Source organism: Ictalurus furcatus, chromosome 16 (assembly GCF_023375685.1).
Source record: "Ictalurus furcatus strain D&B chromosome 16, Billie_1.0, whole genome shotgun sequence".
Classification (NCBI taxonomy): domain Eukaryota; kingdom Metazoa; phylum Chordata; class Actinopteri; order Siluriformes; family Ictaluridae; genus Ictalurus; species Ictalurus furcatus.
The window spans coordinates 25500052-25509966 of record NC_071270.1 but is presented as its reverse complement, the minus strand read 5'-3'; the positions used below and the strand labels follow the sequence as shown (position 1 = coordinate 25509966).

The window sequence follows — 9915 nt, the reverse complement described above, 5'->3', positions numbered from 1 at the left end:
CTTATGCGCATAAAAGGGTTCTACTTGGAGATCTAGGTGGTCGTATGCTCATAAAAGGGTTCTACTTGGAGGACTAAGGGTTCTTATGCTCCTAAAAGGGTTCTACATGGAGGCCTAAGGGTTCTTATGCTCCTAAAAGAGGGCTACTTTGAGGACTAAGGGTTATTATGCTCCTAAAAGGGTTCTACTCGGAGTGCTCAGGGTTCTTATTCTCCTAAAAGGGTTCTATTAGGAGAACTAAATGTTCTTACATCACTAAAAGGGTTCTACTTGATGAACTAAGTGTTCTTATGCTCCTAAAAGGGTGCTAATTTGAGGACTAAGGGTTATTATGGTTCTAAAAGGCTTTCACTTGGAGGACTAAAAGTTCTTATGGCCCTAAAAGGGTTCTACTTAAAGGACTATGTGTTCTTATGCTCCTGAAAGGGTTCTACTTGAATGGGCTGTTACTACGGAATCAAAAAAACCCCTAAATGTTTAAGAAGAAAATGTTTCAGAATTGTGTAAAGATGACGGACTTCCTGTTTGCTTCCTGTTTTTCTGGAGCAGATCCTCTGTCCCGACCAATCACACGCATTTACGTCAGTTATTTAGCTGAAGGCATCCCCTCGAGAATGCAAAGTGTTTTCACAGACGTTCTTAGATTTATTTACCTTCTCTAGCTGCGATTAGTGCCGTGACAACAGGGCTTTCCCCCAAAAAATAAACAAGCGCGTTTAAAGACGACTGGACGTGTTTCGTAAGTGTTTATTCTCAGCTTCAGTTTGAAAACACAGCGCTAGTAGAAAATAAAATAAAATAAAAAAAGTTGTGAAGTGAAAATAATGCGTGGAATTTATAGCAATGAGTGAAGCATTAATAGTGTAGAATTAAAAGCTTGTTGTTATTTATTCGTGTCGGATGCAGGGAAATTTTACGTAACTGGACCTTCACGACTTTTAATTGAATCTTTTTAGGGTTTTTTTTTTTTAAACCAATAACATCAGATCTTTCAGTCCTTTGTGGGAAGAAAAGATCCATTTTACTCATTTACTTCCACCCTCCTTTACTGTTTCCCCCTCTTTTCTCTAAAACTCTGTTGGTAGCAATTCATTATGACTCATCGATACTCAGTTTCCATTTTGAGCAGTGTATATTTCCCACCGTTGATTCCGACAGCGTTGTCATTAGAAAACAGAAACATGTTGGCGGCAAAAAAACTTCAGAGTTCATTTCAAAAAGGAATGACCAGGAGTCAAGCGTGGACAGAAATGACAAAGGACAGACTTGGAAAAGGACAAGCGAAGGTTGAGTCGAGGGTAAAAAAATGGCAGCGTAAGCAAAAGACATTCACACACACTTCCACACACACACACACACACACACACACACGACCCTGAGTTCCTACAAGCAAGCGACAAGGTTGACACACTGCCGTCATCACTCATGTGCACAGTAGTAAATAAATCTCCTGCTCAGTCTTACAGTCTTAAGCTCTGATTATAAATGAAGCCAAAATGTAAACAGTGTCATTTACAATCTATCATTTATTTATTTTAGAATTCATCATTTGAGCTACTATCACAAATGTGGCAAAACTCTCAATAGTGTAACTTAAAAAAAAACAACAAAACAAAACAAAAAAAACACCGTTACGTCTTTATTGAAACAGACTAACTCTAAGGCTGATATTTTATTATTTTATATATAAAAGATGAGTGACGTTGCATTCAACTAAAAACGGATTCGACTCAAAGAAGACGGACAAAGAAACAGAGACAGAAAGTAAAATCCTGAATCGATGCTACTGAAAGAGAGCCGGTGGCGAAGACAGCCGAGAAAGAGCCGTTTAGCTCGTTACAGGAGAACATGTGGTATATGTGAGTGTAAGGTCCGAGAAAAAGATCAGCATAAACAAACAAAATAAATCAATCAATCAATCAAAAACAAACACCCCGCCCCCAAATGATAGATTTTATTTAATAAATTACTTCATTCATTAATTTGTTTGAATATTACTTCAGTGTGAACACTAGGTAAAAAAAACTAAACAATACTTTTTATTTTATTTTATTTTTAATATAAATTTTTCCTAGTTTATTTTTGGTATCGTATATTGTTAATTGTGTATATTAAAAATGTGGCCAAAAAGGAAAAAAAAAAAATCGTACTGAAAGTTTTTGCAGCAACAATAAAAAAAAAAAAAGAAAAAAAAAAAAGGAAAAACAAGAATACAAAAAAAAATAAATAATAATAATAATAAAAATCCTAGTGTAGTTTTGGTGTCATGTGACAAAAAAAAAACCTACATCATACATTTTTATCTTATTATTCTTTTAAATTCTTTTATTTTCATATAAAACATTTCCTAGTTTAGTTTTGGTATCAGGTGTTGTTTAAAACTATATTTAAAAAACACAACAACAAAAAGTACCACTGAAGGTTTTTGCAACAAAACAAAAAAGGAAAAAAAAAAGAAAAAATCCTACAGTAGTTTTGTTGTTATGTGAGAGAAAAAAAAAACAACCTACAAACAATTTTGTCACATTGTAACGTTGCAATAGTAGAAAATTTTGACTAAAATGATACCAAATATATTTATTTTTTGTTAAGGAAAAAAAAAAAAAACACTAAAAAATACTAAAAATGTTTTTCCTATTATAGTTTTGATATCAAAGCCAAAATGATTGTAATGTATTACGACAACCCTGATAACCCTGTTACTTATGTGTTTAAAATATATTTTAACAGTTTGATTTAATTGTTTAAAACAGATTCATTATATTTAAAGGGATAGTTCACCCCAAAAATCGTCAGTTACTCCGCCTCATGTCGTTCCAAACCCGTGAGACTTTCGTTCATCGTCGGAAAACACAAACGAACACATTTTTTAATGAAACCTGGGAGTTTTCTGTCCCTCTGTTTACAATCAATGTAAAACTTTCAAGCTCCAAAAAGTTCATAAAGGCATCGTAGAAGGAATCCACGTGACCCCGGTGGTTTAATCCCAGTTTTCTGAAGCGATACGAATGTTTCGTGTGTAAAAAAAAAAAAAAAAACCCCAACTAAAATTAAAATTAAAATACCTTTATTCGCAAAGTATCTTCACTTCTGCATAGACGTGCGAGGGCGAGTAACTGACGACAGAACCTTCATTTTTTGGGTGAACTATCCCTTTAAATTTGTCTTCCACTGCTCTTTTGTTGAAAACCTAAACTCAGGCCTGGGGTATTCACGAGGTATTTAATTTGCATGAATTTAATAGTAGTAAATACTTTAATGAATGAATGAATTTTAGAATAAACTTTAAAGGAAATGATGTCGCTTTGTCGCTTGCTAATGTGAACGCAGGGTGAAATGTTATACCGTGTAAAGAAGCCAAGAAACCAACATTAAAGTTCGTACAACGATGTTGACATCCGAATGTCATGCACACGTCTTTGTCCCATAAGTAAGTATGTACACACACACACACACACACACACACACACACACACATGTTGGTTTGCAGTCAGTGTGAAGTGTTCGAGACCCTCTGTTTTCATGCTGAGGTTGTAAACAGGACTGCATGTTCAACCGACGAGAAATCCGAGACGAGGGTCACCACAAGGTCGTCATCGTTCTCATACACAAGGTTGTTAAATAGCATGGAATAAGGTCCGAGTTGGAAAAAACGACGTGAATAAAATCCCTTCTTTTTACTCGGATGATGAAGATGAAGAAGATAAAGGATTCCTGACTCGCTCGTTGCTCGTTAGTTTAGCATTAGATACCAAATTGTTTATTCCTGCCGGATAAAGATGGACGAGAACGAAATGCACAAAAGGCACCACCGAAGCCTTCCACGTCCACGTCCAGGTCCACGTCCACACTGTCCTTCACGAGTCCATTTCACAAAGCCGTAGTGGAGAAGCTCCTACAAAATGGCAGGCGATTAAAAGAAACCGTGTTTTTGTTTGTTCGTTTTATTTGCAAAAAAAAATCTGTCTCGAGCATTATAATACAAAATGCTTTCACAGCAAGGGATTCTGGGAAACGATAATTAGCTCGCTCGCCTCCTCTGATACACTCCTACGATCCGAACGAAAGGAAATGGCCGAAGTGTGACGCGATGCGATGGAAATTCTTTACAGGAACCCTGTTGCAGTTGATAAAGTGGACATAGGAGTCCGGCTAGTGAATTGTGGGAATGTCTCCGATCCAGGCTCGAGGCAGCGGTCTGGGACACACGTATTCATTCTAGGACAGAAAAAAAAAAAAAAAAAGAAGAAAAAAGACGATTAGCCCAACACAAAGCTCCGTGGGTTTTCCCCACACCGCCACATTTCTGTAGTGAACAGAGAAATGAATTATGCTAAGGTTAATTACTGTGTCAAAGTGCAAGCATGCATGGTCGATTTTGATCAAACAGATAAAACAGAGGGTGATGGCACGCGTGAAATGAACTCCTGAGAAGAAGCGCAGTACAACGCCATGCTTGTCTGAGACGGCTCTTTACGATAATAATTAAAATGCGGGTGAACGAATGAAGCAGTTCGATCTGGACGGAGTGACCTTGCCATTGTGAGCGCTTTATCTTAACTAGATTACATAAAAACTCCCCTGAATACCAATTTGGAATATGAGCCCAAAAAATAGACTGCTATCTCAATTACCCTGAAGTTCAGCACAAGATTTTTACATTATTGAAAGTAATGGAGAGTCGGTTTTTTCCCTGCCCCCGATACTCTAAAATCTTTTCATCGTAGGTGTAATGAGGACGACGCGGCACTTTCCTCTTACCGTGTCTAGCAAGGTTCGGAATTCCTCAACTAAGAATGTCTTCTCTATAAACCTGCTATTTAAAGATGCATTACAACATGTCACGTAGTGTACATTGTACGTTCTAAACCTCAAATGGCCCCATTGTGTCCTCCAAAGCATTTTCCGTTTACTTTAAAATGAGGTAGAATCTGAATAAAAGGTAAAGAATTGAATTTGAAGCTTGCAGGAGAAAGAAAAAAGGCAGGTTTGGGTTGGATTGCTCATGTGGTGCGGCACGATGCGATTATCTCCATCATTCATTCATCTTCAGTAGATTTTTTTGTTCTGGAAAGCAAGTAGGCCGTAGTCAAGCCTGCCATTTTCAAACCCAAGACCAGTCCAAGACCAGGTCTAGCCAAGATCTAGTCAAGACTGAGTCATGCGAGGCCAAGTCAACAGCGATTTCCAAATGAAAGTGATATCGATTCAAGATCAAGGCCAAAAACCATCAAATCTTTTACTTCAACTACTTGGATTGATTGCACCATCATTGCACCAACGTTTTTGATGTTTTCTAGAAACTCAAACTTTCTGAATGCAACACAAACTCTCAGTCGAGACCAAGACCATATTTGGCGATACCAATACCAAAACCCGAGGCAAGTCCACATACAAACGGACACGTCGTAACCCAAGGCAAGTCCATGATAACACAGAAACTGTCTTGAGATCAGACTTGAGTCTGATAGCCTTAATAGCAGAGGTCAACCGGAGAACCACTGTCCAGATGTGGACCCAACAAAATCTGAAAAAATACCATACATTTTTACCCTCAAAAATATTGTCAATATCAATGCATGCATACTTAGATCAAAAGGTGCAGGCTATTTGTTGGTACCTAGAATAGTTAAGGCTACAGCAGCGAGAAGAACTTTCTCTTACAAAACCCCACAGTTATGGAACTTTGTGTTCGGGACCCAGACACAGTCTCAGTGTTTAAGTCTCCGCTGAAAACGTATTTGTTTACTCAAGCTTACCATGAGTAGACTTTCTTTTACGCGAAGCACAGTCTTACCTAACAATCTCTCTCTCTTAACCTCCCGCTCCCTCTCTCCTGTCGAGCCACACATGATTTTATGTAGATGCCAGTGATCCTGATCCTTTCTGCTCTCCGGCCTTCCTGATGCTCTACCTCTGGATGGAGCTCTCATCAACTTCAATTCCACATGGACGTTCTCGCTGTGGGTGCTGGGACTACGGTTGCTGCGATGGCCTCGGGACTGCGATTACCACGTGCAGTTTTACACTCAGGTCTCCTTTAGTGAACAGTGGACTAGTTCAACAAACAGACTTCATATTAAACCGTAATGAACTTTCTTTTACTTTCACACTATCCGTTGTTACCCAGATGAGGACGGGTTCCCTTCTGAGTCTGGTTCCTCTCAAGGTTTCTTCCTCAGATCATCTCAGGGAGTTTTTCCCTCACCACCGTCACCACCGGCTCGCTCAATAGGGATAAATTCACACCCTTAAAATCTCCATCCTGTGTTTATATGTTCCTGTAAAGCTGCTTTGAGACAATGACTGTTGTAAAAAGCGCTATACAATTAGAATATTTTATTGAATTGCATTAAAATGTCCATAACTCATATTTTCTAAATATGAATCATCTCAGCTTCTGCAGCAGATCCGAGCTGTAGCTGTTTTATTCAGTCACGTGCATTTACGGAAGTAATTTAGCTTAATACAATTATACAGTACAGTATATACAAATATAATAGCTTAGTAATTTAGTCCAGAGGGAGCTAGAGAACACAGAAAGGAAACAGAATGTTTAAAGAAAAAGAAATATGCATTTATTCTACCGCTTCAAGTTTAAATGACTAATATGTTAATATTTTTGGTGAAATAAATTCTAACCAAATTTGTTCTCATTCTAACTGGCAGGGTAGTTAAACTTTCTGTTGAAGCAGGAGTTTGAGTGGGATTTACAAAAAAAAAAAAAAACCCATCATACGTCAATCACTTATCCGATCCATTGTAAAAGTGCAAGATCAGTTCCTCACACACGTCAAGTCCTGCTAGCAAGACTTAATGAAACGTATACCTGCATAAAGGTGATACGTTCTCATGCTGTAATCTGGTGACCAGAGAGCTATAACAAACTGCCACACATAACCACACCCCTTCTCAGCCACACCCCTCATTCAGTCACAATGAGCAAACTGTCCCATTCACTAAATAATTACACTCACCTGTTGCTCGTTACTTTGCTAGTGTCCTTTCTAATGAAATTATTATTATTATTATTTTTAATGGAACTGAATGATGCCTTGATATGACATGTGCCATGATACTACACGGTATGCATTCATACACCTTCAGCAGCTCTATTGATCATCAGGCTCAAACGTTTGCATCCCCATACAGTACCATCCCACATTTATATCTCATTCAGAAACATAATTTGGGTTTTTCTATGAATATCTTAACAATTTTTGTTATGGAGAAGATTTTATTGTCGGTTTTAGTGTCATTTCGAAGGAAGAGTGCACAAACTTTAGGACTGAGCTGTTTTCCTGATCTGAAAACTCTGGTCTCCTCAGTGTGAACCTCCTGCTCGTGTATATACCCAGACGGAAGGAAAATATTAAATCCCCGTGACCTGCGATGATCAATATGAACAATATGATCAGTGTTTCTGGTTTGAATTGCACGCTGTGTTTCCTCTAATGTAGAGTTCTGTTCTTCACTTTTTGACCCCATGAGAAGAAAAAAAAATCAGGCAAAATCCCTATTTTAATAGTCTCAGAGCTCAAATGACTCAAAAAGAAAGTGTGGTGAAATCCAGGCCTTAATTACGCTGGAGCTCGACTAAAATCTCCCCGAGGGAAAAAGACAACCTCAGCATTTCTCTACGCTCGGAAAATGTACAGCAAGTCAAAAAAAGAAAGCTGGGGAACACTTTCTCTGGCAGCTGTATCCTTAATGATCTTTAAATATAATGTTCACAACATGTTTTCATACTATATAGAAATTATTTTTTTCTTCAAATTTTGTACATATCTTGAACTGGCATGAAATAGCGTACTTCATTTTTAAATGTGTTATATGTGCTGTAGCTAGGGATTGCATGACTCTTCATTTTTTTTCCTGTTGACTAGCAATAGTCAACTAGTCATCTTTTCCATTGTTAAAGCAAAACATTACTATTTTCACACTGGTTTATTAGTGCAGGAGAGAACATGTTTAAAAAAAAAAAAATACCCACTTCAGGCTGGAGCAGGTAGGATTAGTCAGAATTATGTTAGCAGTGGGTGGAATTCCATCAGGAATGGGTGGGATTGGTCAGAATTCCTTCAGGTGTTAGTTGGATTGGTCAGAATTTGTTCAGGTATTGGTGGGATTGGTCAGTATTCCATCAGGACTGGGTGAGATTGGTCAGAATTCCTTCGGGTGTTAGTTGGATTGGTCAGAATTTGTTCAGGTATTGGTGGGATTGGTCAGTATTCCATCAAGACTGGTTGAGATTGGTCAGAATTCCTTCGGGTGTTAGTTGGATTGGTCAGAATTTGTTCAGGTATTGGTGGGATTGGTCAGTATTCCATCAGGACTGGGTGAGATTGGTCAGAATTCCTTCGGGTGTTAGTTGGATTGGTCAGAATTTGTTCAGGTATTGGTGGGATTGGTCAGTATTCCATCAGGACTGGGTGAGATTGGTCAGAATTCCTTCAGGTGTTAGAGGTGTTAGTTGGATTTGTTGAATTTGTTCAGGTATTGGTGGGATTGGTCAGAATTCCATCAGGACTGGGTGAGATTGGTCAGAATTCCTTCAGGTGTTAGAGGTGTTAGTTGGATTTGTCGAATTTGTTCAGGTATTGGTGGGATTGGTCAGAATTCCATCAGGACTGGGTGGGATTTGGCAGAATTCCTTCAGGTCTAGGTGGGATTGGTAAGAATTCCATCAGGACCGGGTGGGATTAATCAGAATTGCATGGTGAGTGGGTGGGGCTGGTTTATTAGTGCAATAGAGAACATTTTAAAAAAACGCACTCCAATTAACATCCATACACAGGCTGCAAATTCTTTAGGCTACGATGTTAGTACAACGATTGTGCAAAATAATAATTCTATATATCATATTTAATTAACACTATTTAAGGATCCGCTATGTCTTAAAATGCATTTGTTTTTATTTGGAAACTTCGCAGCACGGAAGCTCTTGTCCATCAACAGAGCAGTCCTTACACCCTTGCAGGGAGGGTGTGATGTCTACAGCAGGATCTGGCTCGATAACACCGAGCTAAACAATGATTAATAACACTATTTAACTCACATACTAAACAATGTTATAAACTGAATATCATTTTCCTAAATAATTATTATACTTATAACATATATAAATGTTATGAGCATATTTATATTTAACTATGCATATATACAAGAAGTTGTGTTTGCTTTACCCTGGAGCTCTCCGGATTCATGCTGTAGAAAAGGTCACAGATGCTACAAGATGTGGTTTGTTTGCAAACAGGAAGTATGAATGTTATGCCAGAACTGATTAGATTACTGAGACTGACACACAAGGTGTATAAAAATGAACACTCATGAACACTCATCACTCCCAGCCCTTGAGATAAGCTACAGATTTTTACTGCACTCCTATTTTATGGCCAGGTGTTTGCATGTGATATGGACCTGCTGGAAATGGGGAAAAAAGCTTAAAGAAGTGACAGCCACCAGTTCACACTGAGGTGGGAATTAGAGGTGTGCATTGGGACTGAGATCCCCTGGGCCCAGCAAAAAAATATGTAGGAGGAAGTGGTTTTTCTTTTTACTCTCATGAAGCAAAGAAGCCAAATTCATAAACACGGGAGTGTACTGGATGTGCCGGATTACTCACGTAGCACTGGCTAACACACTGATTGCATTCATTCATCTACTGTAACTGCTTTATTCTGACTAGTGACTCTGTGGTTAAAATGACTAATTTGTTTAAAACTGAGTAACTGAAGGAGGGATGGAATTGGACTGAATTTCTCCAGGAATGGGCAGAAGTAGAGGGGAGATTGGTCCATCCTTATACTGGAGCAGGTAGGATTGGTCAGAAATCCATTCGGAGTGGGTGGGAGTGGTCAGAATTCCTTTGGGAGAAGTGGAATTGGTTAGAATTCCTTCATGAGTGGGTGGGAT

At 38.4% G+C, this 9915-nt stretch overlaps 1 protein-coding gene across 1 annotated transcript in view; it reads right to left on the bottom strand.

Moving 5' to 3' along the window:
- Positions 1-3872: 3872 nt before the first annotated feature.
- The window catches only part of LOC128620486 (leucine-rich repeat transmembrane neuronal protein 4-like), a 49975-nt gene continuing 43932 nt past the window's right edge, over positions 3873-9915 (bottom strand). Inside the window, exon 3 of the transcript XR_008388153.1 lies at positions 3873-4218. The gene's annotated coding sequence lies outside the window, so the exon portion shown is untranslated. The remainder of the gene's footprint in view (positions 4219-9915) is intronic.